Raw genomic sequence first — 22262 nt, forward strand, 5'->3', positions numbered from 1 at the left:
AACACATGCGGCACTTTACAGTCAGTATAGTAACACATGCTGCACTTTACAGTCAGTATAGTAACACATGCGGCACTTTACAGTCAGTATAGTAACACATGCGGCACTTTACAGTCAGTATAGTAACGCACGCTGCACTTTACAGTCAGAATAGTAACGCATGCGGCACTTTACAGTCAGTATAGTAATGCACGCTGCACTTTACAGTCAGTATAGTAACGCATGCGGCACTTTACAGTCAGTATAGTAACACATGCGGCACTTTACAGTCAGTATAGTAACACATGCGGCACTTTACAGTCAGTAAGGTAACACATGCGGCACTTTACAGTCAGTATAGTAACACATGCTGCACTTTACAGTCAGTATAGTAACACATGCGGCACTTTACAGTCAGTATAGTAACGCACGCTGCACTTTACAGTCAGTATAGTAACACATGCGGCACTTTACAGTCAGTATTGTAACACATGCTGCTCTTTACAGTCAGTATAGTAACACACGCGGCACTTTACAGTCAGTATAGTAACGCACGCTGCACTTTACAGTCAGTATAGTAACACATGCAGCACTTTACAGTCAGTATAGTAACACATGCGGCACTTTACAGTCAGTATAGTAACACATGCGGCACTTTACAGTCAGTATAGTAACACATGCAGCACTTTACAGTCAGTATAGTAACACATGCTGCTCTTTACAGTCAGTATAGTAACACATGCGGCACTTTACAGTCAGTATAGTAACACATGCAGCACTTTACAGTCAGTATAGTAACACATGCTGCACTTTACAGTCAGTATAGTAACACATGCGGCACTTTACAGTCAGTATAGTAACACATGCTGCTCTTTACAGTCAGTATAGTAACACATGCTGCACTTTACAGTCAGTATAGTAACACATGCGGCACTTTACAGTCAGTATAGTAACACATGCGGCACTTTACAGTCAGTATAGTAACACATGCGGCACTTTACAGTCAGTATAGTAACACATGCGGCACTTTACAGTCAGTATAGTAACACATGCGGCACTTTACAGTCAGTATAGTAACGCACGCTGCACTTTACAGTCAGAATAGTAACACATGCGGCACTTTACAGTCAGTATAGTAACGCACGCTGCACTTTACAGTCAGTATAGTAACACATGCGGCACTTTACAGTCAGTATAGTAACACATGCGGCACTTTACAGTCAGTATAGTAACACATGCAGCACTTTACAGTCAGTATAGTAAGACATGCAGCACTTTACAGTCAGAATAGTAACACATGCGGCACTTTACAGTCAGTATAGTAATGCACGCTGCACTTTACAGTCAGTATAGTAACGCATGCAGCACTTTACAGTCAGTATAGTAACACATGCGGCACTTTACAGTCAGTATAGTAACGCACGCTGCACTTTACAGTCAGAATAGTAACACATGCGACACTTTACAGTCAGTATAGTAACACATGCGGCACTTTACAGTCAGTATAGTAACACATGCTGCACTTTACAGTCAGTATAGTAACACATGCGGCACTTTACAGTCAGTATAGTAACGCACGCTGCACTTTACAGTCAGTATAGTAACGCATGCGGCACTTTACAGTCAGTATAGTAACGCATGCGGCACTTTACAGTCAGTATAGTAACGCACGCTGCACTTTACAGTCAGTATAGTAACGCACGCTGCACTTTACAGTCAGTATAGTAACACATGCGGCACTTTACAGTCAGTATAGTAACACATGCGGCACTTTACAGTCAGTATAGTAACACATGCAGCACTTTACAGTCAGTATAGTAACACATGCGGCACTTTACAGTCAGTATAGTAACACATGCGGCACTTTACCGTCAGTATAGTAACGCATGCTGCACTTTACAGTCAGTATAGTAACGCATGCTGCACTTTACAGTCAGTATAGTAACACATGCGGCACTTTACAGTCAGTATAGTAACACATGCGGCACTTTACAGTCAGTATAGTAACGCACGCTGCACTTTACAGTCAGTATAGTAACACATGCGGCACTTTACAGTCAGTATAGTAACACATGCGGCACTTTACAGTCAGTATAGTAACACATGCGGCACTTTACAGTCAGTATAGTAACACATGCGGCACTTTACAGTCAGTATAGTAACACATGCAGCACTTTACAGTCAGTATAGTAACACATGCTGCACTTTACAGTCAGTATAGTAACACATGCGACACTTTACAGTCAGTATAGTAACACATGCAGCACTTTACAGTCAGTATAGTAACACATGCGGCACTTTACAGTCAGTATAGTAACGCACGCTGCACTTTACAGTCAGTATAGTAACACACGCGGCACTTTACAGTCAGTATAGTAACGCACGCTGCACTTTACAGTCAGTATAGTAACGCATGCAGCACTTTACAGTCAGTATAGTAACACATGCGGCACTTTACAGTAAGTATAGTAACACATGCGGCACTTTACAGTCAGTATAGTAACACATGCGGCACTTTACTGTCAGTATTGTAACACATGCTGCTCTTTACAGTCAGTATAGTAACACATGCGGCACTTTACAGTCAGTATAGTAACGCATGCTGCACTTTACAGTCAGTATAGTAACACATGCGGCACTTTACAGTCAGTATAGTAACACATGCGGCACTTTACAGTCAGTATAGTAACACATGCAGCACTTTACAGTCAGTATAGTAACACATGCTGCACTTTACAGTCAGTATAGTAACACATGCGGCACTTTACAGTCAGTATAGTAACACATGCGGCACTTTACAGTCAGTATAGTAACACATGCGGCACTTTACAGTCAGTATAGTAACACATGCGGCACTTTACAGTCAGTATAGTAACACATGCGGCACTTTACAGTCAGTATAGTAACACATGCGACACTTTACAGTCAGTATAGTAACGCACGCTGCACTTTACAGTCAGTATAGTAACACACGCGGCACTTTACAGTCAGTATAGTAACGCACGCTGCACTTTACAGTCAGAATAGTAACGCATGCGGCACTTTACAGTCAGTATAGTAATGCACGCTGCACTTTACAGTCAGTATAGTAACGCATGCGGCACTTTACAGTCAGTATAGTAACGCATGCGGCACTTTACAGTCAGTATAGTAACACATGCGGCACTTTACAGTCAGTATAGTAACACATGCAGCATTTTACAGTCAGTATAGTAACACATGCTGCACTTTACAGTCAGTATAGTAACACATGCTGCACTTTACAGTCAGTATAGTAATGCACGCTGCACTTTACAGTCAGTATAGTAACGCATGCGGCACTTTACAGTCAGTATAGTAACACATGCGCCACTTTACAGTCAGTATAGTAACACATGCGGCACTTTACAGTCAGTATAGTAACACATGCTGCACTTTACAGTCAGTATAGTAACACATGCTGCACTTTACAGTCAGTATAGTAACACATGCGGCACTTTACAGTCAGTATAGTAACACATGCTGCTCTTTACAGTCAGTATAGTAACACATGCTGCACTTTACAGTCAGTATAGTAACACATGCGGCACTTTACAGTCAGTATAGTAACACATGCTGCACTTTACAGTCAGTATAGTAACACATGCGGCACTTTACAGTCAGTATAGTAACACATGCGGCACTTTACAGTCAGTATAGTAACACATGCTGCTCTTTACAGCAAGTATAGTAACACATGCGGCACTTTACAGTCAGTATAGTAACACATGCGGCACTTTACAGTCAGTATAGTAACACACGCTGCACTTTACAGTCAGAATAGTAACGCATGCGGCACTTTACAGTCAGTATAGTAATGCACGCTGCACTTTACAGTCAGTATAGTAACGCATGCGGCACTTTACAGTCAGTATAGTAACACATGCGGCACTTTACAGTCAGTATAGTAACACATGCGGCACTTTACAGTCAGTATAGTAACACATGCGGCACTTTACAGTCAGTATAGTAACACATGCGGCATTTTACAGTCAGTATAGTAACACATGCTGCACTTTACAGTCAGTATAGTAACACATGCGGCACTTTACAGTCAGTATAGTAACGCACGCTGCACTTTACAGTCAGTATAGTAACACATGCGGCACTTTACAGTAAGTATAGTAACACATGCGGCACTTTACAGTCAGTATTGTAACACATGCTGCTCTTTACAGTCAGTATAGTAACACACGCGGCACTTTACAGTCAGTATAGTAACGCACGCTGCACTTTACAGTCAGTATAGTAACACATGCAGCACTTTACAGTCAGTATAGTAACACATGCGGCACTTTACAGTCAGTATAGTAACACATGCGGCACTTTACAGTCAGTATAGTAACACATGCAGCACTTTACAGTCAGTATAGTAACACATGCTGCTCTTTACAGTCAGTATAGTAACACATGCGGCACTTTACAGTCAGTATAGTAACACATGCAGCACTTTACAGTCAGTATAGTAACACATGCTGCACTTTACAGTCAGTATAGTAACACATGCTGCACTTTACAGTCAGTATAGTAACACATGCGGCACTTTACAGTCAGTATAGTAACACATGCTGCTCTTTACAGTCAGTATAGTAACACATGCTGCACTTTACAGTCAGTATAGTAACACATGCGGCACTTTACAGTCAGTATAGTAACACATGCGGCACTTTACAGTCAGTATAGTAACACATGCTGCTCTTTACAGTCAGTATAGTAACACATGCGGCACTTTACAGTCAGTATAGTAACACATGCAGCACTTTACAGTCAGTATAGTAACACATGCGGCACTTTACAGTCAGTATAGTAACACATGCTGCTCTTTACAGTCAGTATAGTAACACACGCGGCACTTTACAGTCAGTATAGTAACGCACGCTGCACTTTACAGTCAGTATAGTAACGCATGCGGCACTTTACAGTCAGTATAGTAACACATGCGGCACTTTACAGTCAGTATAGTAACACATGCAGCACTTTACAGTCAGTATAGTAACACATGCGGCACTTTACAGTCAGTATAGTAACACATGCGGCACTTTACAGTCAGTATAGTAACGCATGCTGCACTTTACAGTCAGTATAGTAACACATGCAGCACTTTACAGTCAGTATAGTAACGCACGCTGCACTTTACAGTCAGTATAGTAACACATGCGACACTTTACAGTCAGTATAGTAACGCACGCTGCACTTTACAGTCAGTATAGTAACACATGCGGCACTTTACAGTCAGTATAGTAACACATGCGGCACTTTACAGTCAGTATAGTAACACATGCAGCACTTTACAGTCAGTATAGTAACACATGCAGCACTTTACAGTCAGAATAGTAACACATGCAGCACTTTACAGTCAGTATAGTAATGCACGCTGCACTTTACAGTCAGTATAGTAACGCATGCAGCACTTTACAGTCAGTATAGTAACACATGCGGCACTTTACAGTCAGTATAGTAACGCACGCTGCACTTTACAGTCAGAATAGTAACACATGCGACACTTTACAGTCAGTATAGTAACACATGCGGGACTTTACAGTCAGTATAGTAACACATGCTGCACTTTACAGTCAGTATAGTAACACATGCGGCACTTTACAGTCAGTATAGTAACACACGCTGCACTTTACAGTCAGTATAGTAACGCATGCGGCACTTTACAGTCAGTATAGTAACGCATGCGGCACTTTACAGTCAGTATAGTAACACATGCAGCACTTTACAGTCAGTATAGTAACACATGCGGCACTTTACAGTCAGTATAGTAACACATGCAGCACTTTACCGTCAGTATAGTAACGCATGCTGCACTTTACAGTCAGTATAGTAACGCATGCTGCACTTTACAGTCAGTATAGTAACACATGCGGCACTTTACAGTCAGTATAGTAACACATGCGGCACTTTACAGTCAGTATAGTAACGCACGCTGCACTTTACAGTCAGTATAGTAACACATGCGGCACTTTACAGTCAGTATAGTAACACATGCGGCACTTTACAGTCAGTATAGTAACACATGCGGCACTTTACAGTCAGTATAGTAACACATGCGGCACTTTACAGTCAGTATAGTAACACATGCAGCACTTTACAGTCAGTATAGTAACACATGCTGCACTTTACAGTCAGTATAGTAACACATGCGACACTTTACAGTCAGTATAGTAACACATGCAGCACTTTACAGTCAGTATAGTAACACATGCGGCACTTTACAGTCAGTATAGTAACGCACGCTGCACTTTACAGTCAGTATAGTAACACACGCGGCACTTTACAGTCAGTATAGTAACGCACGCTGCACTTTACAGTCAGTATAGTAACACACGCGGCACTTTACAGTCAGTATAGTAACGCACGCTGCACTTTACAGTCAGTATAGTAACACACGCGGCACTTTACAGTCAGTATAGTAACGCACGCTGCACTTTACAGTCAGTATAGTAACACACGCGGCACTTTACAGTCAGTATAGTAACGCACGCTGCACTTTACAGTCAGTATAGTAACGCATGCGGCACTTTACAGTCAGTATAGTAACACATGCGGCACTTTACAGTAAGTATAGTAACGCACGCTGCACTTTACAGTCAGTATAGTAACGCACGCGGCACTTTACAGTCAGTATAGTAACACATGCGGCACTTTACAGTCAGTATAGTAACACATGCAGCACTTTACAGTCAGTATAGTAACACATGCTGCTCTTTACAGTCAGTATAGTAACACATGCGGCACTTTACAGTCAGTATAGTAACACATGCGGCACTTTACAGTCAGTATAGTAACACATGCTGCACTTTACAGTCAGTATAGTAACACATGCTGCACTTTACAGTCAGTATAGTAACACATGCGGCACTTTACAGTCAGTATAGTAACACATGCGGCACTTTACAGTCAGTATAGTAACACATGCGGCACTTTACAGTCAGTATAGTAACACATGCGGCACTTTACAGTCAGTATAGTAACACATGCGGCACTTTACAGTCAGTATAGTAACGCACGCTGCACTTTACAGTCAGAATAGTAACACATGCGGCACTTTACAGTCAGTATAGTAACGCACGCTGCACTTTACAGTCAGTATAGTAACGCATGCGGCACTTTACAGTCAGTATAGTAACACATGCGGCACTTTACAGTCAGTATAGTAACACATGCGGCACTTTACAGTCAGTATAGTAACACATGCGGCACTTTACAGTCAGTATAGTAACACATGCGGCACTTTACAGTCAGTATAGTAACACATGCGGCATTTTACAGTCAGTATAGTAACACATGCGGCACTTTACAGTCAGTATAGTAACACATGCGGCACTTTACAGTCAGTATAGTAACACATGCGGCATTTTACAGTCAGTATAGTAACACATGCGGCACTTTACAGTAAGTATAGTAACACATGCGGCACTTTACAGTCAGTATTGTAACACATGCTGCTCTTTACAGTCAGTATAGTAACACACGCGGCACTTTACAGTCAGTATAGTAACGCACGCTGCACTTTACAGTCAGTATAGTAACACATGCAGCACTTTACAGTCAGTATAGTAACACATGCGGCACTTTACAGTCAGTATAGTAACACATGCGGCACTTTACAGTCAGTATAGTAACACATGCGGCACTTTACAGTCAGTATAGTAACACATGCTGCACTTTACAGTCAGTATAGTAACACATGCGGCACTTTACAGTCAGTATAGTAACACATGCTGCACTTTACAGTCAGTATAGTAACACATGCTGCACTTTACAGTCAGTATAGTAACACATGCGGCACTTTACAGTCAGTATAGTAACACATGCTGCTCTTTACAGTCAGTATAGTAACACATGCTGCACTTTACAGTCAGTATAGTAACACATGCGGCACTTTACAGTCAGTATAGTAACACATGCGGCACTTTACAGTCAGTATAGTAACACATGCGGCACTTTACAGTCAGTATAGTAACACATGCGGCACTTTACAGTCAGTATAGTAACAAATGCGGCACTTTACAGTCAGTATAGTAACACACGCGGCACTTTACAGTCAGTATAGTAACGCACGCTGCACTTTACAGTCAGAATAGTAACACATGCGGCACTTTACAGTCAGTATAGTAATGCACGCTGCACTTTACAGTCAGTATAGTAACGCATGCGGCACTTTACAGTCAGTATAGTAACACATGCGGCACTTTACAGTCAGTATAGTAACACATGCGGCACTTTACAGTCAGTATAGTAACACATGCGGCACTTTACAGTCAGTATAGTAACACATGCGGCACTTTACAGTCAGTATAGTAACGCACGCTGCACTTTACAGTCAGTATAGTAACACATGCGGCACTTTACAGTCAGTATAGTAACGCACGCTGCACTTTACAGTCAGTATAGTAACACATGCGGCACTTTACAGTCAGTATAGTAACACATGCGGCACTTTACAGTCAGTATAGTAACACATGCAGCACTTTACAGTCAGTATAGTAACACATGCGGCACTTTACAGTCAGTATAGTAATGCACGCTGCACTTTACAGTCAGTATAGTAACGCATGCAGCACTTTACAGTCAGTATAGTAACACATGCGGCACTTTACAGTCAGTATAGTAACGCACGCTGCACTTTACAGTCAGAATAGTAACACATGCGACACTTTACAGTCAGTATAGTAATGCACGCTGCACTTTACAGTCAGTATAGTAACGCATGCGGCACTTTACAGTCAGTATAGTAACACATGCGGCACTTTACAGTCAGTATAGTAACACATGCGGCACTTTACAGTCAGTATAGTAACACATGCGGCACTTTACAGTCAGTATAGTAACACATGCGGCACTTTACAGTCAGTATAGTAACACATGCAGCACTTTACAGTCAGTATAGTAACGCACGCTGCACTTTACAGTCAGTATAGTAACACATGCGGCACTTTACAGTCAGTATAGTAACACATGCTGCACTTTACAGTCAGTATAGTAACACATGCAGCACTTTACAGTCAGTATAGTAACGCACGCTGCACTTTACAGTCAGTATAGTAACGCATGCGGCACTTTACAGTCAGTATAGTAACGCATGCGGCACTTTACAGTCAGTATAGTAACGCACGCTGCACTTTACAGTCAGTATAGTAACGCACGCTGCACTTTACAGTCAGTATAGTAACACATGCGGCACTTTACAGTCAGTATAGTAACACATGCGGCACTTTACAGTCAGTATAGTAAGGGCATGACCACACGTGGCGGATTTCCTCCGCAACTGTCCGCATCAATGCCGCACAGAATCTGCGTTGCAGATTCTGCTGCGGATCTGCACAAAATGTGCAGAAAATTGATGCGGACTAGCTGCTGCGGACTGCGGGAAAAGTGCTTCCCTTCTCCCTATCAGTGCAGGATAGAGAGAAGGGACAGCACTTTCCCTAGGGAAAGTAAAAGAATTTCATACTTACCGGCCGTTGTCTTGGTGACGCGTCCCTCTTTCGGCATCCAGCCCGACCTCCCTGGATGACGCACCAGTCCATGTGACCGCTGCAGCCTGTGCTTGGCCTGTGATTGGCTGCAGCCGTCACTTAGAATGAAACGTCATCCTGGGAGGCCGGACTGGAGACAGACGCAGGGAGTTCTCGGTAAGTATGAACTTATATGTTTTTTACAGATACATGTATATTGAGATCGGTAGTCACTGTCCCGGGTGCAGAAACAGTTACTGCCGATCGCTTAACTCTTTCAGCACCCTGGACAGTGACTATTTACAGACGTCTCCTAGCAACGCTCCCGTCATTACGGGAGCCCCATTGACTTCCTCAGTCTGGCTGTAGACCTAGAAATACATAGGTCCAGCCAGAATGAAGAAATGTCATGGTAGTAAAAACAATACGCTCCGCAGCACACATAAGATCTGCGGACTTCATTGCGGAATTTTGACTCTCCATTGAAGTCAATGGAGAAATTCCGCCATGAGTCCGCCACTGCTCCGCAACAGACAGAGCATGCTGCGGACACCAAATTCCGCTCCGCAGCCTATGCTCCGCAGCGGAATTTTACGCCTTGTCTAAACGAACACTGCTAAATTAAAGTGTAAGTCAATGGACAAACGGCACCGCTGCGGATTAACGCTGCGGAGTGTCCGCAGCGGAATTTAAGTGAAATTCCGCCACGTGTGAACCCGCCCTAACACATGCAGCACTTTACAGTCAGTATAGTAACACATGCGGCACTTTACAGTCAGTATAGTAACACATGCAGCACTTTACCGTCAGTATAGTAACGCATGCTGCACTTTACAGTCAGTATAGTAACGCATGCTGCACTTTACAGTCAGTATAGTAACACATGCGGCACTTTACAGTCAGTATAGTAACACATGCGGCACTTTACAGTCAGTATAGTAACGCACACTGCACTTTAGTCAGTATAGTAACACATGCGGCACTTTACAGTCAGTATAGTAACACATGCGGCACTTTACAGTCAGTATAGTAACACATGCGGCACTTTACAGTCAGTATAGTAACACATGCGGCACTTTACAGTCAGTATAGTAACACATGCAGCACTTTACAGTCAGTATAGTAACACATGCTGCACTTTACAGTCAGTATAGTAACACATGCGACACTTTACAGTCAGTATAGTAACACATGCAGCACTTTACAGTCAGTATAGTAACACATGCGGCACTTTACAGTCAGTATAGTAACGCACACTGCACTTTACAGTCAGTATAGTAACACACGCGGCACTTTACAGTCAGTATAGTAACGCACGCTGCACTTTACAGTCAGTATAGTAACGCATGCAGCACTTTACAGTCAGTATAGTAACACATGCGGCACTTTACAGTAAGTATAGTAACACATGCGACACTTTACAGTCAGTATTGTAACACATGCTGCTCTTTACAGTCAGTATAGTAACACATGCGGCACTTTACAGTCAGTATAGTAACGCACACTGCACTTTACAGTCAGTATAGTAACACATGCGGCACTTTACAGTCAGTATAGTAACACATGCGGCACTTTACAGTCAGTATAGTAACACATGCTGCACTTTACAGTCAGTATAGTAACACATGCTGCACTTTACAGTCAGTATAGTAACACATGCGGCACTTTACAGTCAGTATAGTAACACATGCGGCACTTTACAGTCAGTATAGTAACACATGCGGCACTTTACAGTCAGTATAGTAACGCACGCTGCACTTTACAGTCAGTATAGTAACACACGCGGCACTTTACAGTCAGTATAGTAACGCACACTGCACTTTACAGTCAGTATAGTAACGCATGCGGCACTTTACAGTCAGTATAGTAACACATGCGGCACTTTACAGTAAGTATAGTAACACATGCGGCACTTTACAGTCAGTATTGTAACACATGCTGCTCTTTACAGTCAGTATAGTAACACACGCGGCACTTTACAGTCAGTATAGTAACGCACGCTGCACTTTACAGTCAGTATAGTAACACATGCGGCACTTTACAGTCAGTATAGTAACACATGCGGCACTTTACAGTCAGTATAGTAACACATGCAGCACTTTACCGTCAGTATAGTAACGCATGCTGCACTTTACAGTCAGTATAGTAACGCATGCTGCACTTTACAGTCAGTATAGTAACACATGCGGCACTTTACAGTCAGTATAGTAACACATGCGGCACTTTACAGTCAGTATAGTAACGCACGCTGCACTTTACAGTCAGTATAGTAACACATGCGGCACTTTACAGTCAGTATAGTAACACATGCGGCACTTTACAGTCAGTATAGTAACACATGCGGCACTTTACAGTCAGTATAGTAACACATGCGGCACTTTACAGTCAGTATAGTAACACATGCAGCACTTTACAGTCAGTATAGTAACACATGCTGCACTTTACAGTCAGTATAGTAACACATGCGACACTTTACAGTCAGTATAGTAACACATGCAGCACTTTACAGTCAGTATAGTAACACATGCGGCACTTTACAGTCAGTATAGTAACGCACGCTGCACTTTACAGTCAGTATAGTAACACACGCGGCACTTTACAGTCAGTATAGTAACGCACGCTGCACTTTACAGTCAGTATAGTAACGCATGCAGCACTTTACAGTCAGTATAGTAACACATGCGGCACTTTACAGTAAGTATAGTAACACATGCGGCACTTTACAGTCAGTATTGTAACACATGCTGCTCTTTACAGTCAGTATAGTAACACATGCGGCACTTTACAGTCAGTATAGTAACGCACACTGCACTTTACAGTCAGTATAGTAACACATGCGGCACTTTACAGTCAGTATAGTAACACATGCGGCACTTTACAGTCAGTATAGTAACACATGCTGCACTTTACAGTCAGTATAGTAACACATGCTGCACTTTACAGTCAGTATAGTAACACATGCGGCACTTTACAGTCAGTATAGTAACACATGCGGCACTTTACAGTCAGTATAGTAACGCACGCTGCACTTTACAGTCAGTATAGTAACACATGCGGCACTTTACAGTCAGTATAGTAACACATGCGGCACTTTACAGTCAGTATAGTAACACATGCAGCACTTTACAGTCAGTATAGTAACACATGCGGCACTTTACAGTCAGTATAGTAATGCACGCTGCACTTTACAGTCAGTATAGTAACGCATGCAGCACTTTACAGTCAGTATAGTAACACATGCGGCACTTTACAGTCAGTATAGTAACGCACGCTGCACTTTACAGTCAGAATAGTAACACATGCGACACTTTACAGTCAGTATAGTAATGCACGCTGCACTTTACAGTCAGTATAGTAACGCATGCGGCACTTTACAGTCAGTATAGTAACACATGCGGCACTTTACAGTCAGTATAGTAACACATGCGGCACTTTACAGTCAGTATAGTAACACATGCGGCACTTTACAGTCAGTATAGTAACACATGCGGCACTTTACAGTCAGTATAGTAACACATGCAGCACTTTACAGTCAGTATAGTAACGCACGCTGCACTTTACAGTCAGTATAGTAACACATGCGGCACTTTACAGTCAGTATAGTAACACATGCTGCACTTTACAGTCAGTATAGTAACACATGCAGCACTTTACAGTCAGTATAGTAACGCACGCTGCACTTTACAGTCAGTATAGTAACGCATGCGGCACTTTACAGTCAGTATAGTAACGCATGCGGCACTTTACAGTCAGTATAGTAACGCACGCTGCACTTTACAGTCAGTATAGTAACGCACGCTGCACTTTACAGTCAGTATAGTAACACATGCGGCACTTTACAGTCAGTATAGTAACACATGCGGCACTTTACAGTCAGTATAGTAAGGGCATGACCACACGTGGCGGATTTCCTCCGCAACTGTCCGCATCAATGCCGCACAGAATCTGCGTTGCAGATTCTGCTGCGGATCTGCACAAAATGTGCAGAAAATTGATGCGGACTAGCTGCTGCGGACTGCGGGAAAAGTGCTTCCCTTCTCCCTATCAGTGCAGGATAGAGAGAAGGGACAGCACTTTCCCTAGGGAAAGTAAAAGAATTTCATACTTACCGGCCGTTGTCTTGGTGACGCGTCCCTCTTTCGGCATCCAGCCCGACCTCCCTGGATGACGCACCAGTCCATGTGACCGCTGCAGCCTGTGCTTGGCCTGTGATTGGCTGCAGCCGTCACTTAGAATGAAACGTCATCCTGGGAGGCCGGACTGGAGACAGACGCAGGGAGTTCTCGGTAAGTATGAACTTATATGTTTTTTACAGATACATGTATATTGAGATCGGTAGTCACTGTCCCGGGTGCAGAAACAGTTACTGCCGATCGCTTAACTCTTTCAGCACCCTGGACAGTGACTATTTACAGACGTCTCCTAGCAACGCTCCCGTCATTACGGGAGCCCCATTGACTTCCTCAGTCTGGCTGTAGACCTAGAAATACATAGGTCCAGCCAGAATGAAGAAATGTCATGGTAGTAAAAACAATACGCTCCGCAGCACACATAAGATCTGCGGACTTCATTGCGGAATTTTGACTCTCCATTGAAGTCAATGGAGAAATTCCGCCATGAGTCCGCCACTGCTCCGCAACAGACAGAGCATGCTGCGGACACCAAATTCCGCTCCGCAGCCTATGCTCCGCAGCGGAATTTTACGCCTTGTCTAAACGAACACTGCTAAATTAAAGTGTAAGTCAATGGACAAACGGCACCGCTGCGGATTAACGCTGCGGAGTGTCCGCAGCGGAATTTAAGTGAAATTCCGCCACGTGTGAACCCGCCCTAACACATGCAGCACTTTACAGTCAGTATAGTAACACATGCGGCACTTTACAGTCAGTATAGTAACACATGCAGCACTTTACCGTCAGTATAGTAACGCATGCTGCACTTTACAGTCAGTATAGTAACGCATGCTGCACTTTACAGTCAGTATAGTAACACATGCGGCACTTTACAGTCAGTATAGTAACACATGCGGCACTTTACAGTCAGTATAGTAACGCACGCTGCACTTTACAGTCAGTATAGTAACACATGCGGCACTTTACAGTCAGTATAGTAACACATGCGGCACTTTACAGTCAGTATAGTAACACATGCGGCACTTTACAGTCAGTATAGTAACACATGCGGCACTTTACAGTCAGTATAGTAACACATGCAGCACTTTACAGTCAGTATAGTAACACATGCTGCACTTTACAGTCAGTATAGTAACACATGCGACACTTTACAGTCAGTATAGTAACACATGCAGCACTTTACAGTCAGTATAGTAACGCACGCTGCACTTTACAGTCAGTATAGTAACACACGCGGCACTTTACAGTCAGTATAGTAACGCACGCTGCACTTTACAGTCAGTATAGTAACGCATGCAGCACTTTACAGTCAGTATAGTAACACATGCGGCACTTTACAGTAAGTATAGTAACACATGCGGCACTTTACAGTCAGTATTGTAACACATGCTGCTCTTTACAGTCAGTATAGTAACACATGCGGCACTTTACAGTCAGTATAGTAACGCACACTGCACTTTACAGTCAGTATAGTAACACATGCGGCACTTTACAGTCAGTATAGTAACACATGCGGCACTTTACAGTCAGTATAGTAACACATGCTGCACTTTACAGTCAGTATAGTAACACATGCTGCACTTTACAGTCAGTATAGTAACACATGCGGCACTTTACAGTCAGTATAGTAACACATGCGGCACTTTACAGTCAGTATAGTAACACATGCGGCACTTTACAGTCAGTATAGTAACGCACGCTGCACTTTACAGTCAGTATAGTAACACACGCGGCACTTTACAGTCAGTATAGTAACGCACACTGCACTTTACAGTCAGTATAGTAACGCATGCGGCACTTTACAGTCAGTATAGTAACACATGCGGCACTTTACAGTAAGTATAGTAACACATGCGGCACTTTACAGTCAGTATTGTAACACATGCTGCTCTTTACAGTCAGTATAGTAACACACGCGGCACTTTACAGTCAGTATAGTAACGCACGCTGCACTTTACAGTCAGTATAGTAACACATGCGGCACTTTACAGTCAGTATAGTAACACATGCGGCACTTTACAGTCAGTATAGTAACACATGCAGCACTTTACCGTCAGTATAGTAACGCATGCTGCACTTTACAGTCAGTATAGTAACGCATGCTGCACTTTACAGTCAGTATAGTAACACATGCGGCACTTTACAGTCAGTATAGTAACACATGCGGCACTTTACAGTCAGTATAGTAACGCACGCTGCACTTTACAGTCAGTATAGTAACACATGCGGCACTTTACAGTCAGTATAGTAACACATGCGGCACTTTACAGTCAGTATAGTAACACATGCGGCACTTTACAGTCAGTATAGTAACACATGCGGCACTTTACAGTCAGTATAGTAACACATGCAGCACTTTACAGTCAGTATAGTAACACATGCTGCACTTTACAGTCAGTATAGTAACACATGCGACACTTTACAGTCAGTATAGTAACACATGCAGCACTTTACAGTCAGTATAGTAACACATGCGGCACTTTACAGTCAGTATAGGAACACATGCTGCACTTTACAGTCAGTATAGTAACACATGCGACACTTTACAGTCAGTATAGTAACACATGCGGCACTTTACAGTCAGTATAGTAACACATGCGACACTTTACAGTCAGTATAGTAACACATGCGGCACTTTACAGTCAGTATAGTAACGCACGCTGCACTTTACAGTCAGTATAGTAACACACGCGGCACTTTACAGTCAGTATAGTAACGCACGCTGCACTTTACAGTCAGTATAGTAACGCATGCAGCACTTTACAGTCAGTATAGTAACACATGCGGCACTTTACAGTAAGTATAGTAACACATGCGGCACTTTACAGTCAGTATTGTAACACATGCTGCTCTTTACAGTCAGTATAGTAACACATGCGGCACTTTACAGTCAGTATAGTAACGCACACTGCACTTTACAGTCAGTATAGTAACACATGCGGCACTTTACAGTCAGTATAGTAACACATGCGGCACTTTACAGTCAGTATAGTAACACATGCTGCACTTTACAGTCAGTATAGTAACACATGCTGCACTTTACAGTCAGTATAGTAACACATGCGGCACTTTACAGTCAGTATAGTAACACATGCGGCACTTTACAGTCAGTATAGTAACACATGCGGCACTTTACAGTCAGTATAGTAACGCACGCTGCACTTTACAGTCAGTATAGTAACACACGCGGCACTTTACAGTCAGTATAGTAACGCACACTGCACTTTACAGTCAGTATAGTAACGCATGCGGCACTTTACAGTCAGTATAGTAACACATGCGGCACTTTACAGTAAGTATAGTAACACATGCGGCACTTTACAGTCAGTATTGTAACACATGCTGCTCTTTACAGTCAGTATAGTAACACACGCGGCACTTTACAGTCAGTATAGTAACGCACGCTGCACTTTACAGTCAGTATAGTAACACATGCGGCACTTTACAGTCAGTATAGTAACACATGCGGCACTTTACAGTCAGTATAGTAACACATGCGGCACTTTACAGTCAGTATAGTAACACATGCGGCACTTTACAGTCAGTATAGTAATACATGCGGCACTTTACAGTCAGTATAGTAACACATGCGGCACTTTACAGTCAGTATAGTAACACATGTGGCACTTTACAGTCAGTATAGTAACGCACACTGCACTTTACAGTCAGTATAGTAACACATGCAGCACTTTACAGTCAGTATAGTAACGCACGCTGCACTTTACAGTCAGTATACTAACACATGCGGCACTTTACAGTCAGTATAGTAACACATGCGGCACTTTACAGTCAGTATAGTAACACATGCTGCACTTTACAGTCAGTATAGTAACACATGCGGCACTTTACAGTCAGTATAGTAACACATGCTGCACTTTACAGTCAGTATAGTAACACATGCGGCACTTTACAGTCAGTATAGTAACACATGCGGCACTTTACAGTCAGTATAGTAACACATGCTGCACTTTACAGTCAGTATAGTAACACATGCGGCACTTTACAGTCAGTATAGTAACGCACGCTGCACTTTACAGTCAGTATAGTAACGCATGCGGCACTTTACAGTCAGTATAGTAACGCATGCGGCACTTTACAGTCAGTATAGTAACGCACGCTGCACTTTACAGTCAGTATAGTAACGCATGCTGCACTTTACAGTCAGTATAGTAACACATGCGGCACTTTACAGTCAGTATAGTAACACATGCAGCACTTTACAGTCAGTATAGTAACACATGCGGCACTTTACAGTCAGTATAGTAACACATGCGGCACTTTACAGTCAGTATAGTAACACATGCGGCACATTACAGTCAGTATAGTAACACATGCGGCACTTTACAGTCAGTATAGTAACGCATTCTGCACTTGCTTTCTGTCCACGTCTGTTGGATCTGTACTACCAATCCGTAATATTTGTAAACCGAAACTGCACAGACCAGACTAGGAATGAATGTGATCATCGAGCCAGTAATATAATCTGAAAACTATTCACTCCATGTTCAGGTCTTAAAGAGGCTCTGTCACCAGATTTTGCAAACCCTATCTCCTATTGCAGCAGATCGGCGCTGCAATGTAGATAAGAGTAATGTTTTGTTTTGTTTTAAAAACTTGCATTTTTGGCCAAGTTATGACCGTTTTTATATTTATGCAAATGAGGCTTTCTAAAGTACAACTGGGCGTGTTTAAAGTTATGTCCAACTGGGCGTGTGTTATGTGCGTACATCTGGGCGTTTTTACTTCTTTTACTAGCTGGGCGTTGTGTATAGAAGTGAATGATGCTGACGAATCAGCATCATCCACTTCTCTTCACAACACCCAGCTTCTGGCTGTTCACAGACACAGCATGTTCTCGAGAGATCACGCTGTGTCGTCACTCACTTCCTGCCCCAGGTCCTGCATCGTGTCGGACGAGCGAGGACACATCGGCACCAGAGGCTACAGTTGATTCTGCAGCAGCATCGGCGTTTGCAGGTAAGTCGATGTAGCTACTTACCTGCAAACGCTGATGCTGCTGCAGAATCAACTGTAGCATCTGGTGCCGATGTGGCCGACACGATGCAGGACCTGGGGCAGGAAGTGAGTGACGTCACAGCGTGATCTCGCGAGAACACGCTGTGTGTCTGCACTGCCAGAAGCTGGGTGGTAACGAAGAGAAGTGGATGATGCTGATTCGTCAGCATCATACACTCCCATTCCCAACGCCCAGCTAGTAAAAGAAGTAAAAACGCCCAGATGTAACACACAATACACGCCCAGTTGTACTTTTGCAAGCCTCATTTGCATAAATATAAAAATGGTCATAACTTGGCCAAAAATGCTCGTTTTAAAAAATAAAAACGTTACTGTAATCTACATTGCAGCGCCGATCTGCTGCAATAGCAGATAGGGGCTGCAAAATCTGGTGACAGAACCTCTTTAAAGGGGTTGTTCCAAGATTAAATGTTATCCCCTCTCTACAGGACAGGACATAACATGCTGATCAGTGGGGGTCCCTCGTACCCCTGAGTTAATGACGATGGAGGTCAAGCATACACCCTGCCGCTCCAGTTACTCAGGGGTACAAGGGACCACCGTTCCAGTTATCAGTGGGGGTCCCAGTGGTCAGACCCCCACCGATCAGCATGTAATGTCCTGTCCTGTAGACAGGGGATAACATTTAATCTTGGAACAACCCCTTTAACTGCAAGGGGCAAAAATGTATATTTAGAAAAAATGGCATATGGAACAGAAGCAAAGCAAAAAATAAACTGCGCACAACCTATAAATAAATATGTACCAGCAGTGTATATACCGCCCAGATCCATATATAGAAGCAGTGAATATACCGCACAGATCCATATATAGCAGCAGTGTATATACCGCACAGATCCATATATAGCAGCAGTGTATATACCGCACAGATCCATATATAGCAGCAGTGAATATACCGCTCTGATCCATATATAGCAGCAGTGAATATACCGCACATATAAATATATACCAGCAGTGTATATACCGCTCTGATCCATATATAGCAGCAGTGAATATACCGCACATATAAATATATAGCAGCAGTGTATATACCGCACAGATCCATACATAACAGCAGTGAATATACTGCACATATAAATATATACCAGCAGTGTATATACCGCACAGATCCATATATAGCAGCAGTGAATATACCGCTCTGATCCATATATAGCAGCAGTGTATATACCGCACAGATCCATATATAGCAGCAGTGTATATACCGCTCTGATCCATATATAGCAGCAGTGAATATACCGCAGATATAAGTATATACCAGCAGTGAATATACTGCACAGATCCATATATACCAGCAGTGTATATACTGCACAGATCCATATATAGCAGCAGTGTATATACCGCACAGATCCGTATATAGCAGCAGTGTATATACCGCACAGATCCATATATAGCAGCAGTGTATATACCGCACAGATCCATATATAGCAGCAGTGTATATACCGCTCTGATCCATATATAGCAGCAGTGAATATACCGCACATATAAATATATACCAGTAGTGAATGTTATCAGCCACAGTCCGCCCTTCTCCTCCTCCTCTCATCCAATAACATGTGGAGGCCGAGGAGAGGTGCAGAGTTGCCATACTCACTCGTTAGACGCGCTCTCTGTATCGTGGTCCGCAGGGGCGTGCGCTTCTCCGCTGCAAGCTCTGTTGTGAACTTGTGATATTCTGCACACAGGGGCGGATATAGGACTGAAATCTAGGGCAGGGGTGGAAAAAACACAAACTGTGAACAGACCATATTTTACCCCCTCCTCCCCCTAACACCCCCCCCCCCTATTGAACTCTGTCACCTGTTAACGGAAAAATCATCTGTCAGAAGTAAAAATGTTTCCCCGATGAGTACAAGAAAGCCCCACCTGGGAATTAGACTTTCTTGTACTCCACAATGGGGAAACATTTTTTCCCTCTGGCGGCTAACTTTTCAGTTGACAGGAAGCAGAGTTACATGAAGGGAAATTATTTTTCCTTGACCTCTAGTTTCTATTGTGGCGCAGGGGAGTATAAAAAAGTATAGGTTTTATATTTGTAATACTGCTAACTTTTATTTTTTTGCTATGTTCGGCTGGACCATTTAGACTAAGGGTATGTGCACACGTAGTGACCAAAAACGTCTGAAAATACCGAGCTGTTTTCAAGGGAAAACAGCCCCTGATTTTCAGACGTTTTTTGAGCAACTCGCGTTTTTCGCTGCGTTTTCGCAGCGTTTTTTACGTCCGTTTTTGGAGCTGTTTATGGAGTCTATGAGAAAACGGCTCCAAAAACGTCCCAAGAAGTGCCCTGCATATAATGTATATATAAGTGTCCTGCACTTCTTTTGACGAGACAGTCATTTTACGCGTCGTCGTTTGACGTAAATGACAGGTCGTCTGCACAGTACGTCGGCAAACCCATTCAAATGAATGGGCAGATGTTTGCCGACGTATTGGAGCCGTATTTTCAGACGTAAAACGAGGCATAATACGCCTCGTTTACGCCTGAAAATAGGTCGTGTGAACCCAGCCTTAGTCATGGATTAGTTGGACTACTTCGATAATGTACGTTTTTTTTTTTTATAAAATGGTGAAAGAGGGTTGTGCGGGGGAGTTTTTATTTCAATAAAAAATGTTTTCTTATGTCTTTGTTTTTTTTTTTAATTATATTGCCGGCCGGCCTTAGGTTGGATGGCGCACTGTGCGGGGGACTCTATTGCTGCCCTCTACAAATACAGGCAAATATACACATACACACACACACACACACACACACACACACACACACACACACACACACACACACATAAAGCATGTTAACCTATACAGACACATATATATATATACACACACACACACACACACACACACACACACACACACACACATATACAGACAGACAGGCACAAGGCATGTATGCATATACAGACACATACATACACACACACACCATGTATACATATAGAGACACATATATACACACACACACACACATACATACAGTCAGACACAAGGCATGTATACATATACAGACACATATATATATACACACACACACACACACACACACACACACACACACACACACACACACAGCATGTATACATATAGAGACACATATATACACACACATAGACAGACAGTCAGACACAAGGCATGTATACATATACACACACACACACACACACACACACACACACACACACAAAGCATGTATACATATAGAGACACATATATACACACACATAGACAGACAGTCAGACACAAGGCATGTATACATATATACACACACACTCACAGGAACTTACCATCTCTCCAGCTGCACTGTGGGCGGAGCTTCCTCCTCGGCTCTGCACTTGCTTCCTCAGTGTGTGTAACGAGGAGCAGAGAATATAGAGGCCAAAGCACGGCCTGCACAGTTGCGCCCCCTACATGGTGGGAGGATGCAGCACCATGTCGCACACATCTAAGGCTGCCCAATGCAGTCAGTCAGATGCCCCCCTCTTGTCAGTATGGTAGCAGCCCATCACTTTTAAATTAGTGAGGGCAGGAGGCTGAGCGCAGTAATTGGCACTCTGCCGCTCTAGTCTTTATCAACGACTCAGCCTCCTGTCCTCAACTCATTACTTACCAGCTGCTTTTCTTTTCTTCA

At 43.0% G+C, this 22262-nt stretch overlaps 1 long non-coding RNA gene across 1 annotated transcript in view; it reads right to left on the bottom strand.

Moving 5' to 3' along the window:
- LOC142728944 (uncharacterized) overlaps nt 1–21971 on the bottom strand; it is a 74429-nt gene extending 52458 nt beyond the window's left edge. Inside the window, exons 1-2 of the long non-coding RNA XR_012877879.1 lie at nt 21919–21971; nt 20226–20337 (exon numbers count right to left, since the gene is read on the bottom strand). This is a non-coding gene — a long non-coding RNA (uncharacterized LOC142728944). The remainder of the gene's footprint in view (nt 1–20225; nt 20338–21918) is intronic.
- Between the last annotated feature and the right edge of the window lie 291 nt (nt 21972–22262).

This window comes from Rhinoderma darwinii, unplaced genomic scaffold (genome assembly GCF_050947455.1).
Source record: "Rhinoderma darwinii isolate aRhiDar2 unplaced genomic scaffold, aRhiDar2.hap1 Scaffold_70, whole genome shotgun sequence".
NCBI lineage: Eukaryota > Metazoa > Chordata > Amphibia > Anura > Rhinodermatidae > Rhinoderma > Rhinoderma darwinii.